Raw genomic sequence first — 26998 nt, 5'->3', positions numbered from 1 at the left:
GGATGTTGTGAGGAGTTCTGGAATATCATACTATACCTGAAGAAAACCTACACCACCAATGCAGGGCTCTAGAGACAGTGTTGACACATCATGACATGTGCAATATTGATGCAAGTGATTTAGGTGATGAACTGAAAGCTCTTTCAAGATACATTTCAGTAGGATCAACTCCAAAGGCTGGTCTGGAATATATGTGCACAAATAAGATGACCAACCTCTTTCCAAATGCTTTTGTTTCTCTGTGCATACTTCTAACACTTCCTGTAACAGTTGCCAGTGAAGAATGCAGCTTCTCCAAGCTGAAGTTAATAAAATACATCTACGCTCCACAATGACACAGGAGAGGCTGGTTGGCCTTGCAACCATCTCAACAGAGCATGAGCTGGCCCGGACTGTGGACCTTCAGCAGGAAGCAGTTCAAATCTTTGCAACCAAGAAGGCATGAAAAGCACCACTTTGATTATTCAAACAGATAAAAATGCCAGTGTTTACCATGCAGACAAGAAAAGTTACATTTGCTGTTCAGGCGTTTGAAAGTTAAGTGTTACTTAAAAGTTTTGAGCAAGGCATTTGAAGTTGTTAGTTCTCTTTTATTGAGGTAGGTAGCAGAGGAGTACCATGAGAGGAGCAGAACAGGAGGAAGGCAGAATTGAGACCTTTGAAAGTTTTGGCCCAAGCGAGGTGGCATGGGGGTGTCATTTGAGCTCCCTGCCTTAGGTGCCAAAATGTTGTGGGCTGGCCCTGTGACTTAATCTTCAGAGATATTCTGCTTTAAATTTTCAAAATGCAGACTTTGTAAAATGAGGTTTCATTGTGAAATGCACTTAAAAATTCACATATATAATATACATAGATAGATATGTACACATACCCCACATTAGTAATATAAAATTGTATATTAATTTTAATATATATTACATTATTTAAGGGAAAAACACTGCTTTACCTTAACCTTAACCAATGGAAGACAATGAAAAATCATGCCAAAATTTGTAAGGAGTTGTTGTAGTAAAGTAAGAGGTGAAAACTGCAAACTGTTTGGCAGTTATCAACTATTTCTAGTACTATTATTTAAGGACTATTTACCCTCTTGTGTAAACTCCAGTTTTTCAGCTTCTCTTGCTAAGGAGTTTCATTACTAACCTCTTCCCTTGTTAATGAATGTTAATAACCTTCCCCCTAGCAAAACAAAGAAATCTCCATAACATTCAACCTCAGGCCATACAATAAATGTAAGACAATAAGTGTCTGTGGCCAATTCATATTCTGGTGTGATGCACTTTTTTAGGAGTAGCAATGTAAATCTTCAGTTTCACTGACAAAATAATGAACATTACTCTTTACCAACTCACAATTTGAGATGGTAAAATCCCTCTTATATTGAACTGTGTACATCACCTTGATTCCTATCCATCATCATGAGCCTTGATATGATTTCATCACTCATTCATAAAGCAGTGAAGTGATAATATATAATTGGCTTCTGCTAAATTACGCATACTGCTGATATTCTTCTTCACTGGAGGAATGACTGAATTAATGATTAGGGATTAGTTGCCAATAAAGTTGTCAACAAAAAGTCAGCCTTGGAATAAGTAGGATTCAGATATATGATGTTACTTCAAGTTTCACACACACACACACACACACACACACACACACACACACAGAAGTGCAGGATCCCAGGAGCTTATCTTTCAATCTATTGTTCGCTTGCAAGACTGTTTGACTTTCTGATGCTAATAACTGTCATGCTGGCACTACCACTTTATTGATTCTTATGGAATTTTAAGACCTATTATTAGAACAATGCATTGAGAAACTAACACATGAATTTTAATGCTTGCTAAAGATTACTACACTTGATTTAAGCCTTTTCTAAGAACTTTTATGAGAAATAGGTTTCAGCAGCCGGACTTCAATTTTCCAGAGTCTTTTTAGTGGGTTTTTTTAAAAAGATGTATCATTGCTATTGTCTTCAGAAATTTGTGTGTTTTCACATCTAATTTTTCTGAGAAGGGTAAGAAAAATCAATAGTAAAAATATATCAATTCTGCAGCCTTTCAGACAGTCAGCCTGTAATTCACTGCTACTTCTAGGAAACCAAGCTTTTCAGTTATGTGGGCATGAAATTTTCACCGACATTTACACTGATAGTAAAGTAAATATTTATATGCTTGGTTTATGCCAAGAGGTGAAATATTGGCCCCATTTAAGTCAATGGCTTAATTCACACTTATAGTTCTTGCATTGTGAGAAGAAGGTAAATAGGAATTCCCAACTTCCCTTCTCCCTACCATTCATTATTTTAGATAACAAATACCTAGTCTTAATCTCTTATCATGCAAAAGTTTCTCCGTATCTGTAACTATTTTAATCTGGTAACATTTTTATAAGCACATATGTGATTTAGGAGTCTAAGTCATATTTCAAAAGGGATTTAGGCATTTAAGATTCCCAAGTGCCTAATTCACATTTGTAATTAGAATTTAGGCTCCCAAATAACTTAGTCCCTTTGGAAATCTCACCTGTCAGATATCTCTGGACTCCTTCTATTTCTGCTACATCTTTCATGAGATTGGTTGACCAGATCTGAGCATAGTATTCTAGTGGAGCATCTACCACTGATTTATGTAATATTCTCACCATTATTCTTTATCCAATTATTTATACACAGCTTAACATTTTGTTTGCTCTTTTGACTGCCATGCATATTCCAGATCATAAGTATACTCAGCAGGAATATATGAAGGAAACAGAAGTGGCAGGGGACGTAAATCACTTTATTAACAGGAATTTAAAAAATGAAAGATGAAAGAAGATTTACTGAAGACAGAAAGGAGTTGGACTATTGGTGAAACCAGAACTTGAGACAGGCCCACATCAAAACCGATCAAACACCACAAACATTGGGAATATTTATCTCTATAAGAACAAAAAAAATGTCCATACTGTGTCAGAGAAATGGTTCATTTAGCCCAGTATCCTGTCTTCCCACGGTGGGCAATGCCAGATGTTTTAGTGGGAATGAACAGAACAGGATAATTATTAAGTGATCAATCCCTGTCATCCACTCCCAGTTTCTGTCAGTCAGAAGCTAAGGACACCCAGAGCATGCATCCTTGATCATCTTCACTAATAATCATTGATGGACATATCCTCCATGAATTTATCTAATTCTTTTTTAAACCCAGTTATAGTTTGGTTTCACAATATCCCCTGGCAAGGAGTTCCACAGGTTGACTGTGTGTAGTATAAAGCAGTGGTACTCAAAGCCAGTCCACCACTTGTTCAAGGAAAGCCTCTGGTGGGCTGGTTTGGCCGATGGCAGCTCCCATTGGCCGCGGTTCACCGCTCCAGGCCAATGGGGGCTGCGGGAAGTGGCGGCTAGCATGGCCCAGAGTGGCAAACCGTGGCCAGTGGGAGCTGCGATCAGCCAAACTTGTGGACGTGGCAGGTAAACTTTCATGCCAGGGGCTTTCCCTGAACAAGCAGTGGACCAGCTTTGAGAACCACTGGTGTAAAGTACTACTTCCTTTTAAACCTGCTGCATATTAATTTCATTGGGTGTCCCCTGGTTCTTGTGTTATGTGAAGGGGTTTCTTTTTCACTTTCTCCACACTATTCATGATTTTATAGACCTCTATCATATTCCTCCTTAGTTGTCTCTGTTCCAAGCTGAAAAGTCCCAGTCTTTTTAATTTCTCCTCATACGGAAGCTATTCCATACTGCTAATCATTTTTTGGCCTTCTCTGCACCTTTTCCAATTCTAATGTATCTTTTTTGATATGGAAGCTATTCCATACTGCTAATCATTTTTTGGCCTTCTCTGCACCTTTTCCAATTCTAATGTATCTTTTTTGAGATGTGGGGGACCAGAACTGCACACAGTATTTGAGGTGTGGTCGTACCATGAATTTATATAGTGGCATTTGATATGTTCTGTCTTATTATCTAACCCTTTCCTAATGGTTTCAAATATTCTGTTTAGCTTTTTTTTAACTGCCAATGCATATTGAGTGGCTGTTTTCAAAGAACTATCCACAAAGACTCCAAAATCTCTTTCTTGAGTGGTAACAGCTAATTTAGACCCCATCATATTGTATATATTATTGGAATTATGTTTCCAGTGTGCATTACTTTGCAGTTATCAACATTGAATTTCATCTGTCATTTTGTTGCCTAGTCACTCAGTTTTGTGAGATTCCTTTGTAACTCTTTACAGTCTGCTTTGGGCTTAACTATCTTGAGTAATTTTATATTGTCTGCAAATTTTGCCACCTCACTGTTCACCCTTTTTTCCATAGAATCATAGGATGTTAGGGTTGGAAGAGACCTCAGGAGGTCGTCTAGTCCAATCCCCTGCTCAAAGCAGGATCAACATCAACTATAATTTATTACTATTTTATTCCAGATCATTTATGAATATGTTGAACAGCATGGGTCCCAGTACAGACCCCTGGGTGACACTGCTATTTACCTCTCTCCATTCTGAAAACTGAGCATTTATTCCTGCCCTTGGTTTCCTATCTTTTAACCAGTTACTGATCCTTGAGATGACCTTTCTTCTTATCCCATGACTACTTACTTAGCTCAAGAGCCTTTGTTGAGGGACTTTGTCAAAGGCTTTCTGAAAGTCCAAGTGCACTAACCCAGATCACTCTTGTCCACATGTTTGTTGCCCCTCCCAAAGAATTCTAATGGATTGGCAAGGTATGATTTCCCTGTACAAAAGATGGATTGACTCTTTCCAACATATTGTGTTCATCTGTGTGTCTGGTAATTCTGTTCTTTACAATCATTTCAACCAATTTACCTGTCACTGAAGGCAGGCTTACTGATCTATAATTGCCAGGATTGCCTCTGGAGCTTTTTTAAAAATTGGCATCACATTAGCTATCCTCTAGTCATCGGGTACAGAAGCTGATTTAAGTGATAAGTTAATCCAGATCCAAATGTTGCTGCTACTCCCTGGCTCTGTAATAAAGTTAATCAAAACCTTGGATCCAAACAACTCAGAAAATTAAGATCCTGGTTTGAATCAGTATTTGTAGCTTGGGCCTGTGTGTTATCTGAACTGTGTTCTTAAAAACTAAGCATAGGACTGCATTTTTCCTTTTCTTCCTCAAACTTAACTGTTCTACCTTTATGTCTTCTTCTCTCTGCCTCAAATTTCATGAGGCAATTGCTTCACATCTCTCTGACATTTTGGTTTACATAGGTCAATTTGTAAAATGTCAGTTTTCTCCCTCTCTGAAACAGGGAAGGGATATATAAATACACACTAAAGTTATCTGACAGCTGCTTTTAGTTGTCATTTTGTTTCTGTTTTGTGTTAAGGGCTGTTAAATGTTCATTTCACCTACTGTCTCTATTTGTTAAATCAGGTCTGGCCAATCCAGGCTCCCTGACATTGTTCATTTGATCAGTGTTATTTTAGAAAGGGTACGTTTATGGGCTGTATTGAGTCTCTGTACAATGAGAGCACAATATGTTCTCTGGGTGTTTCTCTAGGCATGTTAATGAATTATGGAAATACCTGTTTTAGGGATTTGCAAACCTCTAATTCCATAACAACTATATTTTGAATAATTTGGCATATTGTTTTTTATCCTGAAGTTTATAATTATCTAATAATTATTTTATTTTTTATTATTATTTTTCACTTTCCCAAACTTCAGGGCTATACGGATTCTGAGTTCATGGAGAAATCAGATTGTAAAAATAATATTTAAACCTAATATTCTTCAATACTTTTTGCTAATAAAAAGAGTTCCAAACAAATGTTAAGCTTTGAAAATACAGTACATATTTAGGAAACTTGTTAGGAAATCCTTTGGTTTTGAGTGTCACATGAGTGTCAGTGCTTAGTACCTTCAGTTGCATTAGATTCCAGATCCATCACTGTGTTTCAAGGCTGATAATTTAGCACTTATTGTCTGTCAAGACAGAGAAAACTAAGACTTCATTTTATATTTGGTGTTCTTTTGTTTTTGCCTTTGAATATATTGGGCATGTGTTCAATACCTATCATTCAGGTTGCTGTGCAGCATGAAAAAAAAACATAAGTTAATTTTTGATTACATAATTTCAGTGATCTTAAAATTCATTTTCTGAGAGCTTTAATGCTAGTGCATTTAATGCTGCCCATGAGGGGTAATAGCTACCGTCAATGCACTGCTCATTTCTTGCTGATTAACATGCATAAACTTCAGATAAAGTATTGATTTGAAATGTTCTTTTCATGTCAATAGGTCTATTTTAAATTGAGTAATAAATAGTGTTGTACTGTAGGCAATAAACTTTTCATACCATAGGATTCCTGAACACTTATTCAGTTTAAATGTAGGGTAACAATGTCAAAACTTAGCCAAGGCTCTACATTTTAGTTTTGATGAACAAGCTCTTTGAAGGAGAATTTGTTTCAAATAAGGGCATGGGGCACTGTGATTGTGCCTTGATGACAGTTTGGAGAGAATATCCATTTGAATTAAAGTGTTGGTGTGTCATGGGGTATATGCACCCCACGCTGGCCCAGCAAACAAAGGGTTAATACAGGCACTGCCTACCACTGCCGATTGGCAGTGTCACAGCAGCTAGAAGGATAAAAGGGCTGGGAAGCAGAAAGGTAGGGTGGCTACCAGAGGAGTGAGCAGGCTGGATAAAGGAACTCCTATCAGCAAACTGCTAAAGAGTTGCCCAGGGACAATGCCCTGGAAGGGACAAACAGGCCAACAGACTGAAGAGCCTGCAGAGGCCTGGGGGAAGATAGGATGGCGCTCAGGGCACTGTCAGACTCAGCAAACCCTGATCCTGCTTGTCTTCCTTGAGGGCCCTGAGCTGGAACTCAATGGAGTAGGCAGGCCTGAGTTCCCCTACTTAAACCCCTGATGGACCAGAGAACAGAAACGATTTCAGATTCCTGGGCACCATAATAGACTAACTGAGCCCCACTGAGCTGAGTGAGCCAGGGCCACACCCTGCTTGGCCAGGAGGGGGAACCATTGCACTGATGCACCAAACACATGGTACATCTAGACACACTGGAGAAGAGCTATTACTAGGTACTACAAGGTGCAAGGGCTATCCCTCAGTGTATTTTTTATACAATAAACATTTTGCTTTTTTAAAGTGAAAACATAAAGGTATAAATCTTCATTGTATATGTGCTGGGTACTTTCAATTTTATATTTTTGTGTGTTGCTGTAATTAAGTCATTGAAATTAGTCATGTTACAACAGGGAAGGCTTTGACCCCTTATTTGTCTTTGTAAGATAGCAATAGGTAAGTTCGCATTCTGCAAGTTTTCTTTGCAACCAATTTGTCTGGAAAATATTGAGGTTTTTTGTTTGCTTGTGTTTTGTTAATGTGATTAAATTCTACAGCAGTAGAAAGAACTGCCAGAAAAAGTATTAGTCATGCATATCTGGTAGTACTAGCTCAATCTGATCTTTGGTAATGATGGGCTTGATTGTCATCTTATAATGACTTTACACCTGTCTATGGGCCAGATCCAAAAATGGGATGACTCCATTGACTTCACTAAACTTTGGGTTAGTCCCCAATTTCATTAAACTCAATGGAATCACTTCTAGCTTACACTGATATAAGTGAGAGGAGAATCAGCCTTAAGATGTTTAATTATCCTGCAAAAGTGGCTGCAGTAAAATACTCTAGTGGTCTCATAAATTTTGGAAGTTCCTCTTCCTTCCCTTTCCCTCTGTCCATGGATGCCCTTCTGGGCTCTGTTTTTGGATCTCTCCAATTCTCTCTGGGTGATTTTAGTCCACTCATGTGGCTTCAACTACCATCTTCATGCTGACTCCTCATAAAACTACCTCTCCACACCTGATCTGTCTCCTTCCATCCAGTTCTGTATCTCAGCCTCTCTCTGTGACACCTTCCTCTGGATATTTTCGTGTCAGTTTAATAGTGAACTCCTGATCTTCCTCTTCTATGCTCCCTGGGCCCCCTGTTCTGTCACTGATAACACCACCATCCCTATCTCTCAGGCTTATAACTTGGATGGAAGGAGGAGGGGCTCATTTTTCAACTTCTTCCTCTCCCCACATCCAGCTTGTGTGAAAACCCTGATGATGCTCCCTCCACAGAATCTCTAAGATGAGAATTTTTATGTCTGCTCAGACAGTTAAAACTTTTGTTCATGACCTTATTTGTTATTTTGATTAGTGCAACTTCCTCTCTGGCCTGTCTGCTATCCATATTATTGTTTCCAACGTCATATTCTTTGCCTGTTGATCTGATCATGTAATACACTCCACCCCAAATCTTTCCACTGGCTCCCCTTCACCACCACATAGAGGTCAAACACCATAGTCTCATCTTCAACACATAACTGCATAATTCTGTCCTCTTTAATCAACCTTATCTCTTATTCCATTGTCCTCACTTCTTCTGCTCTGTCAATGACACCAGCCTGGATGCTCTGTACATCTGCTTCTCACACAACTCTCTCTGCACTTCCTTCTGTGCCATAGCTCTTTCCAAGCTAATGTTCAAGGCCACTAACTTTTTCCTTGTTCCGGTCCCACCTTGAGACCATGTCTATTGCAAAGTCTAAAAGAGTTTATCAAGCTAAGACAATACATACAAAAGTAAATAAACCCGAAATCCAAACCAAACCCTTTCTTTTTTCTATCATGTTCTGCACTAACCTTGCTAACTAATCATGTGATCTTGTTGATCTCCTGGCCTGCCCTCTCCAGGCCCCTCCCTGCTGTATCATTACACCTTCCTTATGTCACTGCTTAAAACTGAGTTGTGAGCTTCCTGGGACAGAGATCACATCTGTCTGTTTGAGGAAGAATGTTGCACACTTTTTGGGTCTGTTAGAAATAAATAATTATTTTCGGTACTTATATGGCCCCATAATTGTAGTACCTAAGTGCCTCACAATCTTTAATGTGTTTTTTATTCTCACACTATCTCTGTAAAATAGGGAAGTTGTTTTCTCCACTTTACATATAGGAAACTGATGCACAAGGAGGCTAAGTGACTTCTTAAGGACACAAAGGAAATCCGTGACAGAGCAGGGGCTTGAACCCCCATCTCCAGTAGCCTAAGCTAGTGCCCTAACCACTGAACCATTCAGCTATAAAAAAAATGATTAAAGGCCAACCTTAGGGTCTTTCTGTTGCTCTTGCTGACATGGATGCGGTAGGTAATAACCTATCTTTGCAGAGAGATTTGCCACAGGGACCTGGCAGTGATCAGGGAAGTTGCTGCTATGAGCTGGTGGGGTGGCCGAGGGGCTAGAATAGTGCTTGCAAGCAGTTTGTTTGATAGCAGACTGGGTTCCTCAAAGGAGCATGTGTATATGAGGTGTAGAAGATAAGTACAGAGTGTGTCCACTTAGGTAGTTGAAATAATCAGGGGCTATGAAGCTGTAATACAGTGGTCCAAATTCATCCCTGGAGTGAGAGCTGGGAGTTGTATTGATTTATTTCATGGCTGAATTTGGACCTGTACATGTGTTCCCAGTGATTAATCCTCATACATCTATCTATTGCTCTAGATCTATCAATCTAGATATATGTATGAAGGGTTATCATTGGACATGCACAGGTCCAAATTCAGCCATGAAATAAACTCAGTCAATCTATAGATTGATTGATAGATACACACACCAAATTCAGTTATGGAATAAACTGGTTCGGCTCCCATCCCTAACCTTATAGTAAATTTGTATCACAATAGTTCTGCAGTTCATTCACTGTACTTTACCTGTGATAGGTCACTGGTCTTTTATTTAATCTACATATATAAATATTTTATTCTATGCTGATCTAATTGTAGAGAGCATTTGTTTTTGAAACCTCATACAATGCATGTGATATGGGGGCATTGGGAATCTAGCATTACTGCACTTTTTGAAGTGGTTTGTCAATACTTTATAAAACAACATGTTTGTGTAATAATGATCTAGCCACTCCAGTTCCATTTAATTCTGTTGGACACCCATACAGCTATAAATGTCATTCCAGTATTATAAATATATTTGTACACATATGCATTTAATGGAGACATTGCACACTGTGCTGTCTTTATGAGGCTGATCCAAAGCCACAGAAGTCAATGGAAAGATTCACATTGATTTCAATGGGTTTTTGGATCATGCCTATAGTGAGGTAATATAAGTGACCTAGATAGAATAAGTAATAAGGATTCATCCTTGCAGTCCTTACCTATTTATACTATCATATATAAAATCTGGTAAAGGAAGCAGTGTCTTCATTATACTTCTGTAAACACTGTTGTACACAGTAGTTTAAAATATCATATGTAAGACCAAGAAATGGCAGGGGAATTTAAACACTGGAATTCAGGGTAAGCTGCAACGTTCAATAATAAAGAACTGTTCAAGTGAAACAGAGATGTAAAGAGATGGAATTCATTGAAACTGGAGGTCAAAAGAGTTAGAACATGTATTTCAGTCTATTTTCATTAAAATGGGATTGGCGTCATTGAGCGGTAGGTGAATAACCAAAAAGGAGCGGTAATGATGTTTAATGGGAGACTTGAAATGATTTGGAAATTATTCTTTAAATGGTGTTTTGCTTTCTTGATGCTAGTTTAATTATAAATGAAATACTCATAGCATAATGATGATAGTGGTACATGGCTCACTTGCAAATGATTTCTAAACAAATGCTGAAGCTAGAACATGCCCTTTATATTTCTGCGCACTCTCCCTCATTTGATACATGAGAGTTGTGGCATTTTGATTTAAATGTATTTGTACAAGAAGAGAAGACTCAGATGAAACATTGTGTTCAGAAGTACTTGGTAGTCAATTTCAGGCAACCCAAAACCTATTAATAAGAAAATGGTCACACTGAAAGCAAATGGACACATCTTTCACACTTATCCTAATACATTTGGCTTGGATCATGAAGAAACAATATTAGAACTGGGGGAAGAGGGAGACAATTTTAAAGCCCAACGGTCACATTTTTAAAGAAGGGAAGGCATGAACATGCACACATGCATTGTACTCTTTCCTATCTGTTTGCATGCAAAAAGTGTTTTATTTGCATGTGCTGTTGTGGTAAATGTGGCAGGCAAATGTGGTTCACTTGGATTTGCAAGTGGAATTCGGTCATAAAATGTTGTTCCTAAATTATCTTAGTGATACTGTGCCAAATTCATCCTTTTTGTAACTCTGTTGCCTTCCATGGGTTTACATCTAGGATAAATTTTGTCAGTTGTTTCTGATGCAAGAAGAATTTATGAAAATATGTGAGGCTGATGATATGTTGCATTGTACTGCTGAATCTATTGCAGAAAATGTTATTGTAACGTGACATCCCGTCCCAATATAAAATAGAGACACATACTTTTTTATTTTGATATTGATTCTTTGAGTTTCTCAGTCTTTACAGTTTCTGAGTCCTGTAATGTATAGCACAAGTTTAATATCCCAAAGTTGTTTTTTCCAGAGTTAATATTTGCTATCATTTATCTTATCTATTTCACCAAAAGTGGTTTTTGATTGAAGTTGATGACATATGAAAAAAGGATATTTTCCTGTTTTCTGAAACATTAAAATTATTGCTGAGGATTATTTATTATGACAATTTCAGCATTGGTTTTATTATTGTATCTACTTCAGTCACAAAGCAGAACTTCTGAGTTTAATGCTTCTCATGATGGTAGCAGAGCACAAAAATGCCATCCTGTTTTGATTTCAATGAGACTAAAGTGAGCTGAACAGAATTAGGAATGTCATAGAGACTTTTGGGGTCATGACTCAAGATAAAACATATTTTGAAAAATTATCAAACAGTAGAGAAAGTAGAACATACTTGAGATTAATGCATGATGCAGTCTGTTATTTCTGAAACAGAACATTACATTATGAATTGGTAATGGGATTGGCTAATAGCATGGTGCATTCTGGGTGCTTAGGGTCCCAAAATGAGAGAAAAGGCTCTTGCTGTTGTGGGTGTGGGATCCTGCATATATTTTTGAGTCTGTTTGTAGATAGACAGGGAATTGTTTAGGGTAAGGAGAAAGGGGTCAACGAAATAAGCCCTCTACATAAATGAAAGATGGAGGAAAGGGCCAAGAGGCTGCCTTCACTACGATTTGTAGGTGAAGAGAAGAGCAGCTGGCTGACTGCAATGGGGACACTCTCCCTTTGAGATCCTTCTAGCAGCTGGGTGTGGTACTGCAGTCCTGTTCTGACCCCTGGCATTCCGTGCAGGCTGCTGGCTAACCTGGGTGGGTCTTATGTGGCTTGGCCCTCTTGCCAAGTCACAGAATCCAAAGTCACTTTGCAGGTGATTTAGATTCAGCCCTTTGTTCAGGCTCTCAAATAAGCCCTGTCCCCTTTTTGGGGTTTATGCCACTGTGATAGACAGGGACCCTGGGCCCACTCACTACTCTGGGTTCCAAAAAACAGTAACAACGATTTCATTTCACTGATTCTTCTTCCCTGGGCCTCTTTGTATCTGGCCCCTTTTAGTTTCTAGACGATATGGGGCAGGAACCTGCATCTGTTGTTGCTTATTGGTAATTGGAGGAAAGGTGAGGTTTGGGTGGATGACACTTCAGGTTTTTGCTGGGAAATTTTTTAATGTCATTGGGATCCCAAAACTCAAGGAACACAAAACCAAAGTGACTGAAACCAAAACACAGAACATTTGCTGAATCCCCTGTAAAGTAAAAGCACAGAGTTCCACGTGTCTATGCAGAGCTGTATATCGCTGGCCCTCACTTTTTGTAGCTCAAGTTAGAGTTCAGTTTCTCGCTTTCATGAACAATACATTTATTCAAAAATTTGAAGAATAAAATGTTTTCTAAAATGTCTTATTTTGTTTCCTTTTTAATCCAAAACCTGCACTGATCAGAAGTTTGGGTCAGAATTTTTAAAAGCAGCATTTCTAAAAAAGCCACCATTGCTCTGATTAATTTTATTTGAGCTCAACCTTCCTTTAGCTCATCTTCTTTAGTATTTCCTTTTGTTCCTCCCCGCCACCTTTACAGTTGCTTTAACTACTGAACCAAACAACTTTCAGAGCTTCCCATTATTTGTTTATAACACTGAGATATCTCTGGTATTGGAACTGTGCCTTTAAAGGCTGAGCTTCCCAGACAGAGAAGCTGGTGGAGTGTTTTGAAGCTCAGCCAGTTGGAACCAAATGCAGGATAAAGCAAATCTCTTGCAAGCACCATAAGCACTAAGTGAGCACTGAACACTACATGGTACCTGGAGTGAAAAAGGACAAATAAGACCAAAAAAAAAAATTGCCTTGGGGGCCCAGGAGCTACTACCGCGTCATGAAAATTATGCTCTACATCTCTCACAGGAAGCAATGGTTGCAAATAGCAGTGGTGCCATAGGAATTTGCCCCATGATCATGTGAATTTGTCATCCCAGATGCACACATACTAGAGAGGAATAGGTGAGACCTTCTCCAAAGACCAGAAGGGAGGGCGATAAGGGGCACTGAGTTTGCTGTTTTGTCCAGAGAATCACAGGCAACAGCTCATTAAGACAATAGAGACCCAGGGCATGGAACAAGTAGATTTGCCACCTCTCAACAGCAGTAGTGCTTATGTTCCAGGAAAGCATTGCAGCTCCAAGCAACAGTGCAGGGCACTTGAAAGATTAATTGAACATTGTCAGTAAATTTAGTTATTATGCTTTCTATAAATACTTGTAACTATGGTACGTTAGTGTTAAGTGCTATTAAAGTTTTGGCTTTTAAGGGAAGATATGGGCTCTTTTTGATGTTATGCATAGCCAGCTGGAACTGTACACAGAATAAAGCAGAGCTCTTACAAGCACATTAAGTAGTGAGTGATCACCACACCACAGAATGGGAGGCACTGCATAACTGAAAAGTGTTATTAGATATGCTTGAGATGAGCCCAAGCCACAAGTGTGGCTCTGAATAAGGACCTGAACTTCCTCAAAGTTCATGAAGTTCTGATCCAGGTTTTGGTTTGGGCCCACCTCTGACACACACATACTGAGATGACAACTGCCCCAGTGGACCCTTAAAAATATATATTGATATTATTTTCACTTTTTTTTAGTATATTGGTACTTGACTCCAATTTTACATGTAGTTAATCCTACTGCAGTTTTAGGGATTATTAGATTTAGACTATTTAGTGTGTAATAATATCTCATTATTTTAAGTTCAAAAATATAAACAATCTACATAATAAGATTCCAGGATTGTCACTCTGTCTGAGTATCACTCTGAAACCTGTAATGGCGGAGTCAGTTTGAAGTAAAGGAAACAGCTACAAGCATGGTTCAGAGCACTTTTTGTTTAGAATTTTACCATACTGAATCATCATTGGGCTTCACAATCTCTCGCTCAAGTTCTTAAGTGCTCAGCCATTTTTGGCTTTTTTACACTTTATAAATTATACTCATATGACAGCATGGGCTTTCACTTAGTATTATATAGATTAAATATATTTTAAGATAATTTTTAAATGTACTGTTTCATCTGAACAAAATTAAGCTACACAATATTTTAACAAAATGCATCTACTGTTGTACATTTAATGTCTTTTTATGTTTAGTGTAGGTGTTGATTCATTGTGGTTGTTTATAGATAAAATTGGAGTAGCACCAGTAGAAATATTCCTATTTAATCTTATTATAATAATGGGAAGATCTTGTCAGGTGAATTTTCAGTAAGTCATGAAAGGTAACAAAGTATTGAAAGAGACAATTAAAGGTTCCAGATGTTCAGAGCTTAATAATAGGACAGCCAGTGTTATGGGAAAAATGATTTCACAGATCTGGGAACAGACCTTCCAATTTTTCCTGCTGTGTGTACATGCTAATGTAATGAATGATAATCCTTAGACTTCTAAACTGTATGCAAGCTAGTCAATTGTATTAGTTCAATTGGAGCTGTAATTAGGCATTTTAGCACCCAGGGCGAGCAAGCATATTTGTGCCCCCTACTGTTTTTTTTGTCATTTTTCTACCCCTCAGCTTTGCACCCCAGGTGGCTGCCTTGCTTGCCCCACCCTGGTTATGGCCCTTTAACTCTATACTTGTCTCCTTTGTGATCTTGGGCAGATCATATTTTTGGTGCCTCGGTTTCCCTTTATAAAAAAGAGGTATAATGATACTTACAGAGGGATGGTGGGGGTATAATTGACTGGTGAGGTGAAAGGCATTATCAAGAGTGCAAAGCAGAATAGTTCATCTCTCCAGAATGTGTACGTAGAAAATAAAGGGAAGCTTCCCCTGTAAACCAGAGTTCACGAGTTAGGAGCCCTTAACAGAAAGCAATAATGAAGTGCTCTGCAATCATGATATCTAAGGCTAGAGTTTACAATGGAGTCACTACAGCATTTGGGAACACTGCTGTAGTATCTATTTTATAAAGATTTCAAATATGCCTCTCTGGATCTTACTCCTCCTCACCACTAAAATCCATGCCCACGTGTCACTTCCCGAATCCTGCCTGCTAACATGTCCCAGTGAATGGGATCCACCACTGTAGCTAGACTTCAGCTGAGTCTACTCCTACTCTGTCAGTAATCTGCCTGTCCCACCCTAGCCTGTAGGAGCTTTGCTGAATTGCTCTCTTCTGGGAAGCATTCCTGCACTCATGTCCAGCAGGCATAAAAATCTCTTCCATCAGATCAGTGTTTTGCTTCCAGCAAAGACAGTTCAAGTTTTATGTGAACGCAATTTCCCTGTCTCCTGATGAATAACAACAAACCAAGGTCCAGAGGAGAACAGAGCATAATTGACTCTTTTGAGTTTTGAAATGGGGTCTTAATGACTAGGTTCAAATTAGCCAGCATCCCCTTTTCATCCTGGGGAATTGAAATGAAATGTGATTCTCTATCGCTAGTCCAACTCCTACTACACACACAACCCCTTTAAAACATGTCTCAGATAAAGTAGGTATCTTCCTCTTTCACAGGCTCTGTTTTTTTTATTTGTATTGTCTGAATATTTGTATTGTCTGAAGTACATATTTAACTCCCACATATCTAAGCCACCTGTGTTTTACCTGCAACTCAACAGGAGGACAAGATCAGGAGTGGGGTCGGGGGGAGGAAAACAAAAAGTAATAGCTTTGGGCTGTTTTGTTTTTCCAGTGAAATTATAAAGTAATATCCCAAAGCAATTGAACAGTGTCTAAAGACAGATCTACACCACTGCTTAAGTTGGTCTAAGTTACGTCACTCAGTTACAGCAACCTAAGCACTAGGCGCTATGTCCCTCTCCCGCTGACATAGCTTCCACCGGGCGCAGAAGTGCAGTAATTATGCCAACAGCACAGAGCGCTCTCCGATAGAGGTGCATCAGCGCAGCTGCGCCAATGTAGCACTTCTAGTGTAGACCTGCCCTAAGTGTCAAAAGAGCAAGACATGTTTCTCAGCAAAGGCGCAGGGCTGCGTGATAGGAAGTGCGAGTGGAACAGTGACACCCAAGTCATAGTAATAATAAATACCTGGCATTTCCCATGACAGAATTCTGCAGTAATGGTTCAAAGCACAGCAAGTGCAGTGATAACAACTAGGGTCTACTGGGCTGGGCACAAGTTTGGGACTCAGATCTGCCTCCCAGTCCTAATCACTGCAGCAAGTCACTCTGCCTAGTCAGTTTCTCCATCTATAAAATGGAGATAACGATGCTACTACTCCCATTTTGTAAAGTACTTCAGGTAAGATCCATGAAGGGACTTAGCTGTTGCAATGCTCAGTGTCACAGCACCTAGGAAATCACAGGAACACACTGTGATCCACAAAACTGAGTTAGGCACCTAGGCTCCCTGTGCAATGCATGGGAGAGACAAGTGCCTAAGAATGCCATCTGCAAAAGCCAACACTGCTGCTCCCTACCTAAGCTAGGCAATGGGGGAGACTGACAACAGATGTGCTAAGCCCTGCCTGGTTCTCAGAGATAGGCACCTACATCCATGCTGCATTGAGGCACCTATGCCAGTTTAGCAATCCCCGAACAGGAACTCACAACCTGGAATCAAACAGTTTAGGCACCTACTTTGCGGATCCGACCCTTTGAGAGCTAGAAAATGCAATCTAACAGCTAAGTGTTATCACAGGCTGTAATGCTTTGGATCGATGCTGCAGAAGAGTGTAACATAGCTCTTTATGTCCTCTGTGAGATCTCCCTAGGGAAGCAGTGGAAGCAGGGTTGGCTCTAGGCACCAGCAAATCAAGCACATGCTTGAGGCGGCACAATTTCAGGGGCGGCATTCCGGCCACTTTTCTTTTGTTTTTGTTTCGGAAGTTGCACTCCGGGAGGGGAAGCCTGATTGCATGGCACATTTAAAACTGGATGATCTAACTAGGCTTTTTAATCTCCAGAGTCTGTGATTTACAAACATTTACTAATGAATCCACAATTGTCCGATGTGAGTGAAAAGAGGATTTGTGCCATTAGAGAGTTGGCAACCCTACTTGTGAGTGCAACCTAGTGCTGGGGAGAGCCTGCTTTGGCCAGAGTCACTGGGCCTGTGATCCTGTGTGTGTGTAAGGTCCAGTTGGATGCTGCTGGACCCAAACCTGTAGTGGGGGGTGTGAGATGCTGCTAGGCCCAATCCTGCCACCGCTCCCATTTTTGCACCTCCCTCCTTTGTGTCTCTGTGCCCTGGGTGGATGCCCTGCTTGCCTTACCCTAGTTATGGTGCTGACTTCAGTGAAAGCCAGTACAGCTGCACAAGAAGCCTATAGTATTCGTTTAAAGTGCAACTCGACTCCTTCCGCCTCCAGCTAATTAAGGTTTGGCCTGGCCTTTCACTATTAATTCATAGAGTTCTAAGCAGTTTCTTCACTGGAGCACATGCTCCAGTGAAAGACCACATTACAGTTCAAGTGGCCTTCCAGCTGATATGCATTGCATTAAAAACAACCCAGAAAGAAATCTCTTCACTGGGGAATTTCTTGTTTCTGAGCCACATGTATCTAAAATGCCAAAAATAAACTTCCAGCATCTTTCTCTTATCTACAGCACAAATATGCTGCTGAAGGCAAATGTTCAGAAGAGCAAAAAAACTGAAAGGAAGTTCAATTTCCTGAATGAAAAGTTCAGCTCTGAAAAAGGCTGCCAAGGACAGGACATGGTTCTTTGTCTTATTTAGAACACATAGACCAGTTATTATTCATATTGTTACAAAAATATATTAACCTCATGAACCTGACAGTCACATCATTGTAGGCACATCCTGTGTCTAAGCAAAAATAGGCATATGGGGAAAGTCTATTTTCCAGCTCCCATGTAAGGTTTTAGACATGAGACAAGGAATTTTTGGAGAGGTATGGATCCTTGCATATCCCTTATGTAAAGTCTTGGAACACTGGGAAGTTCCAGAAGACTGGAAGAAAACTTACACTGTGCCAATATATAAAAAGGGTATATGAGATGATCTGAGTAATTATAGGCCTGTCAGTCTGACACAGATCCTGGGCAAGATATTGTAGCGGCTGATATGGGACTTGACTGATCAAGCATTAAATGAGGGTGATGCAATTAATGCAAAATAACATGGGTTTATGGAAAATAGATTCTGTCAAACGAACTTGATATTTTTTTTGGTTGCTAAGGTAATAGTGTTGATGTAATGTACTTTGACTACTGTAAGTCATTTGACTTGATACCACACACCATTTTGACTGAAGAACAAGAAAGATATAAAATTAACCTGGCATATGGTAAATGGATTAAAGCTGGTTAAATGATAGATCTCAAAATGTAACTGTAAACAGGGAACCATCATCAAGCAGCTGTGCGTCAGCTGACTGGGATAAGGGAAGTCTAGCCTAGTGGTCAGAGCAGGCATCAGGCAGCAAGGACTGGGGTTAGAGCCGGAGGCTTTTGTTAGAAGCTGGAGCCAAGGGTCAAGCTGGAGGTGTGATGTTATTGATATAAACTGGGACTATATAGAACATGGTTTGCAACCAAGGTCCTGTAGTGGCACCAAATCTTATGTAAAGGGGGTCATATAAGGTGTCTAAGACCAGGTTATGGGTTGCTGGTTATGATTATGCTGTCTGTATGTCTGTATCATTTTGTAGTTGAAGTTATGAGTATTGGCTGTATACTGTCTGTATTTCAAATTGGTGCTGTAGTTCTGGGAAAAATCCCAGATGAGTTGGTGTTAGCTCTGCCTAGTCTGCTGGATGGCCCATTAAGGACCATCAGCTACACAAGTGACCCATTGAGAGAAGGCAGATACGCCTTGTAACTCAGCAAGGTGTGCAGGAACTTGCTCATGTGACTGCAGACTCCATTTTGCTGTAATTTTCCACAGTAAGAACAAAGAAGTGTTCTTACGCCTGGAAGAGCCTATATAAGGCTGATGCCTCATCTCCATCTTGTCTTCAATCCTGCTTCTTACCTCTGGAGGGACTTTGCTACAAGCTGACGCTCTACACAAGGGACTGATGACCCATCCCAGCTGGGGATGTTCCAGAGACTTGATTTGAACCTGCAGTTTACTCCATCACTGCTGCAAGCCTGAACTAAGAACTTTGCCATTACTGTATGTAATTGATTCCATTTAACCAATTCTAGGTCTCATCTCTACCTTTTTCCCTTTACGAATAAACCTTTAGATTTTAGATTCTAAAGGATTGGCAACAGCTTGATTTGTGGGTAAGATCTGATGCGTATATTGACCTGGGTCTGGGGCTTGATTCTTTGGGATCGAGAGAACCATTTTCTTTTATTGGGGTGTTGTTTTTCATAACCATTCATCCCCAGGACGAGTGGGACTGGTGGTGATACTGGGAGACTGGAGTGTCTAAGGAAATTGCTTGTGTGACTTGTGGTTGGCCAGTGGGGTGAAACCGAAGTCATTTTTGTCTGGCTGGTTTGGTTTGCCTTAGAGGTGGAAAAACCCCAGCCTTGGGCTGTGACTGCCCTGTTTGGGCAATTGGTCCTGAATTGGCACTCTCAGTTGGGTCCCGCCAGAACCGCATCGTCACAGGAGGGAAGGCATTGAAGCAAGCAGGATAGCAGACAACGAAGAGTTCAAGGCGGGAGCAGGACAGAGGCAAGACTGGATGCAAGGCAGAAGTGGCAGGAGCAAGTAACACAAGAACAGGCACAGTCTCTTTTCCCTCCTTCACCATCTCTGTTCCTTTGTCCCAGCTTATTACCACACACAATTCTTTTCCAATTCTGCTCCCCCGCCCTCCACCTCCTCTATCTCCATTTCTGGTTCAGCCCTTCCCATCCTTTTCCTCTGTCAGGGCCCAATCCTACAAATCCTTACTCATGCAAGTAGCCCAGACTTCAAATGAACTACTCACATAAATAAGAACTAGTCATGTAAATGAGGTATTGCAGGATCAGGCTGTTCTTCTTTCCTTTTCTTTCCTTAGCTTCAGAGGGCTGTGAGGAACATCCTTTTATATAGGCATGTGTAACACTTGAATACACCTCACATTTGGCATCAAGAACAGAGAAGGACGCAACAATCAATCCTACAGGAAACTTGTTTCATTGGTTATGAAAGGTCATATATCAAGCATAGCAAGAAATGGTTGCCTCTGTAAACTCCAGAAATTAAAAACTCACCCAAAATGCTAGACTATGCCATTCCCTCTGAAGGATCTTCCCCATCATATCAGAATGCTCTACGGCTGCTGCATCTATACAAATGTATATACTCAGACTTTGTCCTTTCCTTTCTCTCACAATGCACCCCACACATGCTCATCAGCCCCAAACTGAAGTAAGAATGTCTCTGGGAAGGATGTGTGGTCTAGTGGTTACACCATAGGATGACTGGGGATAATGGAGGGATGTGAAACTAATCTCAACTGAGGCATAAAAGTTCATCTTTCGTAGTCCTGGAACCTTATGTTGTTTCTTGTGTGCGGTGGACACTTTCTGCTCTACAGCATGAAATCCACTGAATAACATGGAGTTTCTCTGACAAAAGATGTTCCCTTGTTGCAGAATAGATGGTTTTTAAGGCTTCAGATTGGTATGTTAGCCTGCATTGTTATTTGCTATGTTGTTGAGGTGGCAAAATTCAATATCTTCCACTGTTGTTTGCAGTGTTGAAGTTGGTCCAGTGAAGAATGTTATCTCACCCATGTTGTGTCTCTGGTTAAAATTCTGTAATTATTGGAGTTACTCTGCATCCCAAACTCCTATGAAGCTATTAGCATATCAGGTGTACCATGTCTCAGAGACAAGCACTGTAGGTGCTTCAGTAGCTAGGTCTTGTAGGCACTAGCCGTAGTAGGTTCCAATAAGCACTCAGACACATGGCTAAGGGGAGGGTTTTTACTAGTGCTGGTAGCAAAGGGGAAAGACTGTAAATGCCCTATGTACAGAGGTCTAAATAGTTACAGTTCAAAGTGAGCAAGAGCAGTTCCTGTTTCGGTCTCTGGTGTAGTCTGGTTGAGAGTCAGGGCTCTTCAGTCCTACTGCCTGGACTGCTCTCTCCAGTCCAGTCTCTATTCAAGCAAATAAGTATTTGTGGATTTCCAAGCGAGGCTCAGCTGATGCCTCTCATTTGGTCCCTTTGCACTGGCTCCCTGCTCAGCAACTGCTGCTCCCCATAAATCCCACACAACCCTGGACCCAGCTGCGATGTCTAGCACTGACAGCCTCTTTCATATTCTCCTCTTTCCACAGTTCCTGGAGTTTCTCTGCAGCTCCCGGACTCTCCTACTATGCTTCTCCCACTCCCAAACAGAGCCCTGCCCTTTCTGGTTCAGTAGGAGCTTCCCCCTTACCTGGCCTGGGATGAGGAAGTGCAATGGGGAGAGGGCTCATAGGAGATGTAGTCTGCTTAGCTGGGGGAAGGGGATGTTCAGTGAAGAGGGGGCTTTGGAGATCCATCACAGTTACATACCATAATCTGCATTCTTATTTGATTATTTTGATGCATCTTAGGGCATGTCTATATAGAGAAAAACCCCAAAGTAGTCACTGCCTGCTAGCTACCCTGAATTAACTCCCCAAGTCAACATTCTTACTTCTCAATAACGGTGCCTTTGTGCTGCTTAGCTTATGTATTAAACTAAAGCACGCAAAGGGACTCAATGTAAAGTGAGAGCGTCCATGCGGGAAGTTAGTGCACAGTAACTAGTGAGGTTTAAATTCTCACCATAGTCTACGTCACACTAACCTCTCCATGTAGACAAACCCTAAAATCTATACATACTGCAAACTCTGTATAGACAGCATCAGTTCTTGCTCCCACTGGAATCAAAAGTAGAAACTCTTGGCCACAATTTTCAAACGTAATTAGTGATTTTGAGTGCCTCCATTTTTGGCTATCCAACATGAGATGCCTTCAGGAGGTCAGATTTTTCAGAAAATGCTGAGTGCCCACCCTGTGAAAATCAAGTCTCTTTGAGACTTCTCAAGCTGGGCATCTTCAAATTGAGGCGCACCAAATCACAAAATTTTAAAGTGCCCAACTTGAGATGTCTTGACGGGCTTGATTTTCATAGGGTGAGTGCTGAGCACTTTATGAAAAATTAGATCTTCTCAAGGCACCCCTGGTTGGACACCCAAAAACGGAGGCACTCAAAATTAGCCATTACTTTTGAAAATCTTGGCTCTCCTAGACTTCAGTGGAGGTAAGATTGAGCTCACAGTATGAGACATGTTTACTTTGTTATTCTGTGTTTCTTACTGTGGGTACCCATGTGTCATTATAAAAGTTTTCTTTTCTTTTACCTAATTTGTGCATTTTCTTCTTCCTACCTTTTCCTCCATACTAGTGATCAGTATTCACACCTTTGTTGTGACTAGAATCTGAGAAGCAAACTTTTTTTTTTCTGGCACTAACTTGGAGGAAACTTGTTTTGTGTATGTGTTCAATCTTTTTTTTTTAACAAAAAACCCTTAAATCCATAAACAATCACGTAGCCAATATATTTGGAGATGTGTATTGAGAAAATGTTGAAATACTGGCAATGATGGTGGAGGGATTATTCCTTGGACTCTGCTGATGATGAGAGAGCTAGTTTGTCTCCTCTGTGAATCCTAGTGGCATCTGAGCATACAGGATATTGGATTTGCTATTTTAGTGCCCCTCTAATAGTATGTTGGTCATTTAAAAGGGTGCTGTAAATATCACTGTGTCCTGTTTTGATTTTTAATTCCTTTAATTTTGTAACAGGTTTTCTCTCCATCTGTTGGTATTTATTAGGGTCTTTTCATATAATCTATTTCTCCCTTGCTAATTGACAATACAGAGAAACAATGAAACTGACTATATTTAAAGTGTTGTCAAATGCACAAAGTGAATGTGGCACAAATAAAAATAATAGGTACAAAATTATCAGACAGAACTGTGATTTTTTTCTAGGTTGCCACTATTCCTTTAAATTCTCCTAAACTCAGCAGAGTGTCAGGAGTTCTGGAGATACCACCAGCAGAGACCTCAGAATACTTTGATCTAAGCCACCCAGATTGTGGAGAGGAGCTTGTAGAAATAAACAAAAAGAGAAGCATATTTCTAGTCATATATGGCAAGAGATTAAATTTAGAAAAATACATTTTTGTTAAGTAAACAAGTTGAAAAAAAAATAAGTTGGTGGTTTTCCAATCTTTTCCTGACAAAAATATTTTTTTCAAATACTTATTTATAAGACTTATTTAGTTCAAACCAGCATGGTTTCTCCTTTACTATTCATATTCACATATTAATGAAATTTGCATGATAATTTGTATAGCAAGCATTCTTCTTCTCCCTTGCAAAATCCTAGGTCTTTAAATGGCTTAAATAGATAACTCACATATGTTATTTGGTCCTGCCATGAGGGCAGGGACCTGGACTCGATGACCTCTCGGGGTCCCTTCCAGTCCTGGAGTCTATGAGTCTATGAGTGAGTCAGCAAATAGTGGGCCAGCATAAGGAGTGTTAGTCACCTCTATTGGCCCAAGGGGTGTGTATGCTGGTTGAAACCACTTTTCCCAGGAAGATTCACCCCTAGGCAGGGGACAGCTGATATTTGTGTAAGCCACCTAAGAGATCATCATGACAGAGGCTTACATTTGCACTGCCAGTTGCCTATGAGTCTTGCTGGCAGAAACTGCCCTGGGGATGTACTGAATTAACACATCTCCAGGCTTCCTTGGACATGCCCACCATCCTGGTTAGGACCACTCACTAGAGGACTACTTCTTCACTAGAATACAGTGAGGTGCACTATGTCATCTGGGGCAGTACAACAACTGCCTGAGCATAAAAGACGTTCATGTGTTCAATAAGCATTTGTGACTTAGAATTGGGAGAAAAAAATTTTCCTGTGAGGGAGGCAATATCCCACATACCATTTAGTGAGATTCTGGTTCAAATTTTTAACGAAATTGAATGCAAGTGTAAAAGGAAGGGGTCAATACTACAATGTGAAAATATCTCTGAATGACAGCATAAACTCAGACTCTGGTGATCAGAACCTAGCATATCTTTCAGCATGTGGGTATGTCTTCTTCTTCCAGTGCATTTTATAACATTGATTTACATATTTAAAAAAGAAGACAACAAAACAAAAAGCCACCTGATTTTTGCCATAACATTTCTTGTAATCCTGTTTATCTTGTGGAGGGTAAATCTTGTACAAAAAGATGATACCTTTTAGCTGAGAGATTTAATTATATTCGGGCCAACAAGATCAAATAGTTTCATTTATCTTATATAAAAATAAATTATATTTCAAATCTTGAAGCTGTGATGTTTTAATAGTGCTTTTTCATTTGAAAATGATCAGCTTTTTCTGAGCCTGTGAAGAATGGAGTTGTGATCCCAATAGTATATTAAATTACTTAAAAAATAACACTTTTTCTATGGAAGGTTTCATTTGTCCAAAACCAGTTTTAATTAACTGTTTGAACTAGTTATTCCTGCCCTCCCCCACTCTCTAGCTATATAAAATTGTTTATCTATTCTTTTTTACATCAGCTATAAGCTTAAGAAATAATAGATATTGGTACCTTGATATCTCAAGTCTTATAGGAATTACAATAAGTGTAACCCAACTGACTTTTTAAAATTAAGTAACTAACATCAGAAACCTTAATTTGAAATAACAGTGATAAGCAAGAAACTCATAATATCTGGCTTAGAAATACACAGTTCTAAAACAGTTTCTTTTGCATCAGCTATTAGGCAGTTCTTCTTTGTGTACTGGTCCCTATGGATATTCACTGTGGGTCTGCATGCACTGTGTGCCTGGGACCAGAAATTCATCAACTGCAGTGTCCGTTGGTCCAGACCTGCATCCTTTGCCTCCTTATACTCCCAACCAAGGGCATAAGGGGCAAGACAGACTGACCATCTCTCAGTTTCTCTATTCATGGACCAGGATGGATCCCTTCTGTGGTGTCCATGGCCTTGATCTTTAGTTAGGTAGACAAATTGTAAATAGTTTGTTGGATATTTAGATAGTCATAGTACTAGTTAGCTAGATTACGGTTCAGGGGTTCCTCTAACCTTAGTTCCCCCACCACCTGGAACATCTATTATGCCCAAAGTTCTAATTTTTGTACCCTGCCTGTCTTGTCCCCAGGTCTCCCCAGTGAGCAACCCACATAAGAGCTGCCTATGCTGCCTCTGGGAAGCACATACCCTCTCAAGGAGTGGCGGCTGCTGCTGCTTCTTTCCCTCTTGTACCAGGAAGTCTTAGGAATTCAGAATCTGTAGGCACTTTATGGAGCTCTCCATGAGGCCCCATTTAGACCCAAGGGCCTCTAGCTGCCTGTCTATTCTATCGTAGTTTCCATGCCGCACCCCTCCATCATATGAGCCCTCCAGCTTAGAATCCTCCAGTAGGCACAAGGAGTCTACTTAATGGAGTCATGAAGATGTCAGGGTGTAGCGGGCTGACCACCCGCTCCAGCCTGGAAGGGGTTGTAAAAGCCCTGCAGAGGGCAAGGTAAAATTCTGGCTGATTGAGAGAAGTGGCTGCAGCTGTGGCCACGCCACAAACTGAGCAACAGGGCCTTATAAGAAGGCAAAGGAAGCCAGAGGCAACAGTCTCCCTCTGCATGTAGAGGGAGAAGGGGCCTGGCTGCAGGGGGCTAGCGACAAAGTACTTGAGTGGAGCAGGGCTGGGGAAAGGCAGAGGAGCTGGGGAGCTCCAGCCTGGAAAGCCCCAGGCTGCAGCCTAGCCGAAGGCTGTGACGAATTGGGAATGTTCTTAATATTTCCTCTGAATACTGTGTTGGTGCCTCAGCGTCCCCTATGCAGTTCTTAATATCTAGGTGGTGGGATAAGGGTGTGTGATTGCTGCAGAGCAAAGGGCCAGTGCACCTAAATGCCTGGTACTCTGTCTCCTAGCAACTGATGGCCTGGGCCCCTCCTCTGCAAAGGTGCCAATTGAAGGTGTTGGAGACAAAGGGATCAGGTGACCTCCTGGCCCAGGAAAGGAGCTGAGCAGAGAGGAGGGGCTGGAGGGGGTTGTGAGTCTGGAGATGGCTGAGGGCAGACGTGGGGGTCTGGCTCACTGCCCCCAGAATGGATCCGGCTGAGGGGTCCGGTTCGCTGTATCTACAAGCTCTGTTTTAGACCCTGTTCCTGTCATCGAATAAACCTCTGTTTTACCGGCTGGCTGAGAGTCATGTCTGACTGCAAAGTGGGGATGCAGGACCCTGTGGCTTCCCTAGGACCCCGCCTGGCTGGGCTCACTGTGGGAAGTGCACAGAGGGGCAGAGGATGCTAAATGCTCCAAGGAGAGACCCAGGAGGTGAAGAAGTGTGAGTTTCTTGCCCTGAAGAAGTCTGCTCCAAGGGAGAGGAGGCTCCCCAAAGTCCTGACTGGCTTTGTGGTTAGCTGTTTCAGAGCATTGCCCAGTGACTCTGTGACAAAGGCCAAGGCTACTAGGGGTTGCAGAGGGCAGCCCAGGGGTAGGCCAAGGCAGCAGGTCCAAACCCAACCTTGCCATTGATGAGTAGGCTGATACTGCAGTCAGCCCCAGTGCATGGGGCTAGACGATGACTGGCAGTAGCCTTATACTGAGGCGAGGTGGGAATAGTGGGTGGGGGTTCCC

Source organism: Gopherus flavomarginatus, chromosome 3 (assembly GCF_025201925.1).
Source record: "Gopherus flavomarginatus isolate rGopFla2 chromosome 3, rGopFla2.mat.asm, whole genome shotgun sequence".
In the NCBI taxonomy this organism is placed as follows: domain Eukaryota; kingdom Metazoa; phylum Chordata; order Testudines; family Testudinidae; genus Gopherus; species Gopherus flavomarginatus.
This window is presented reverse-complemented; position numbering follows the sequence as displayed.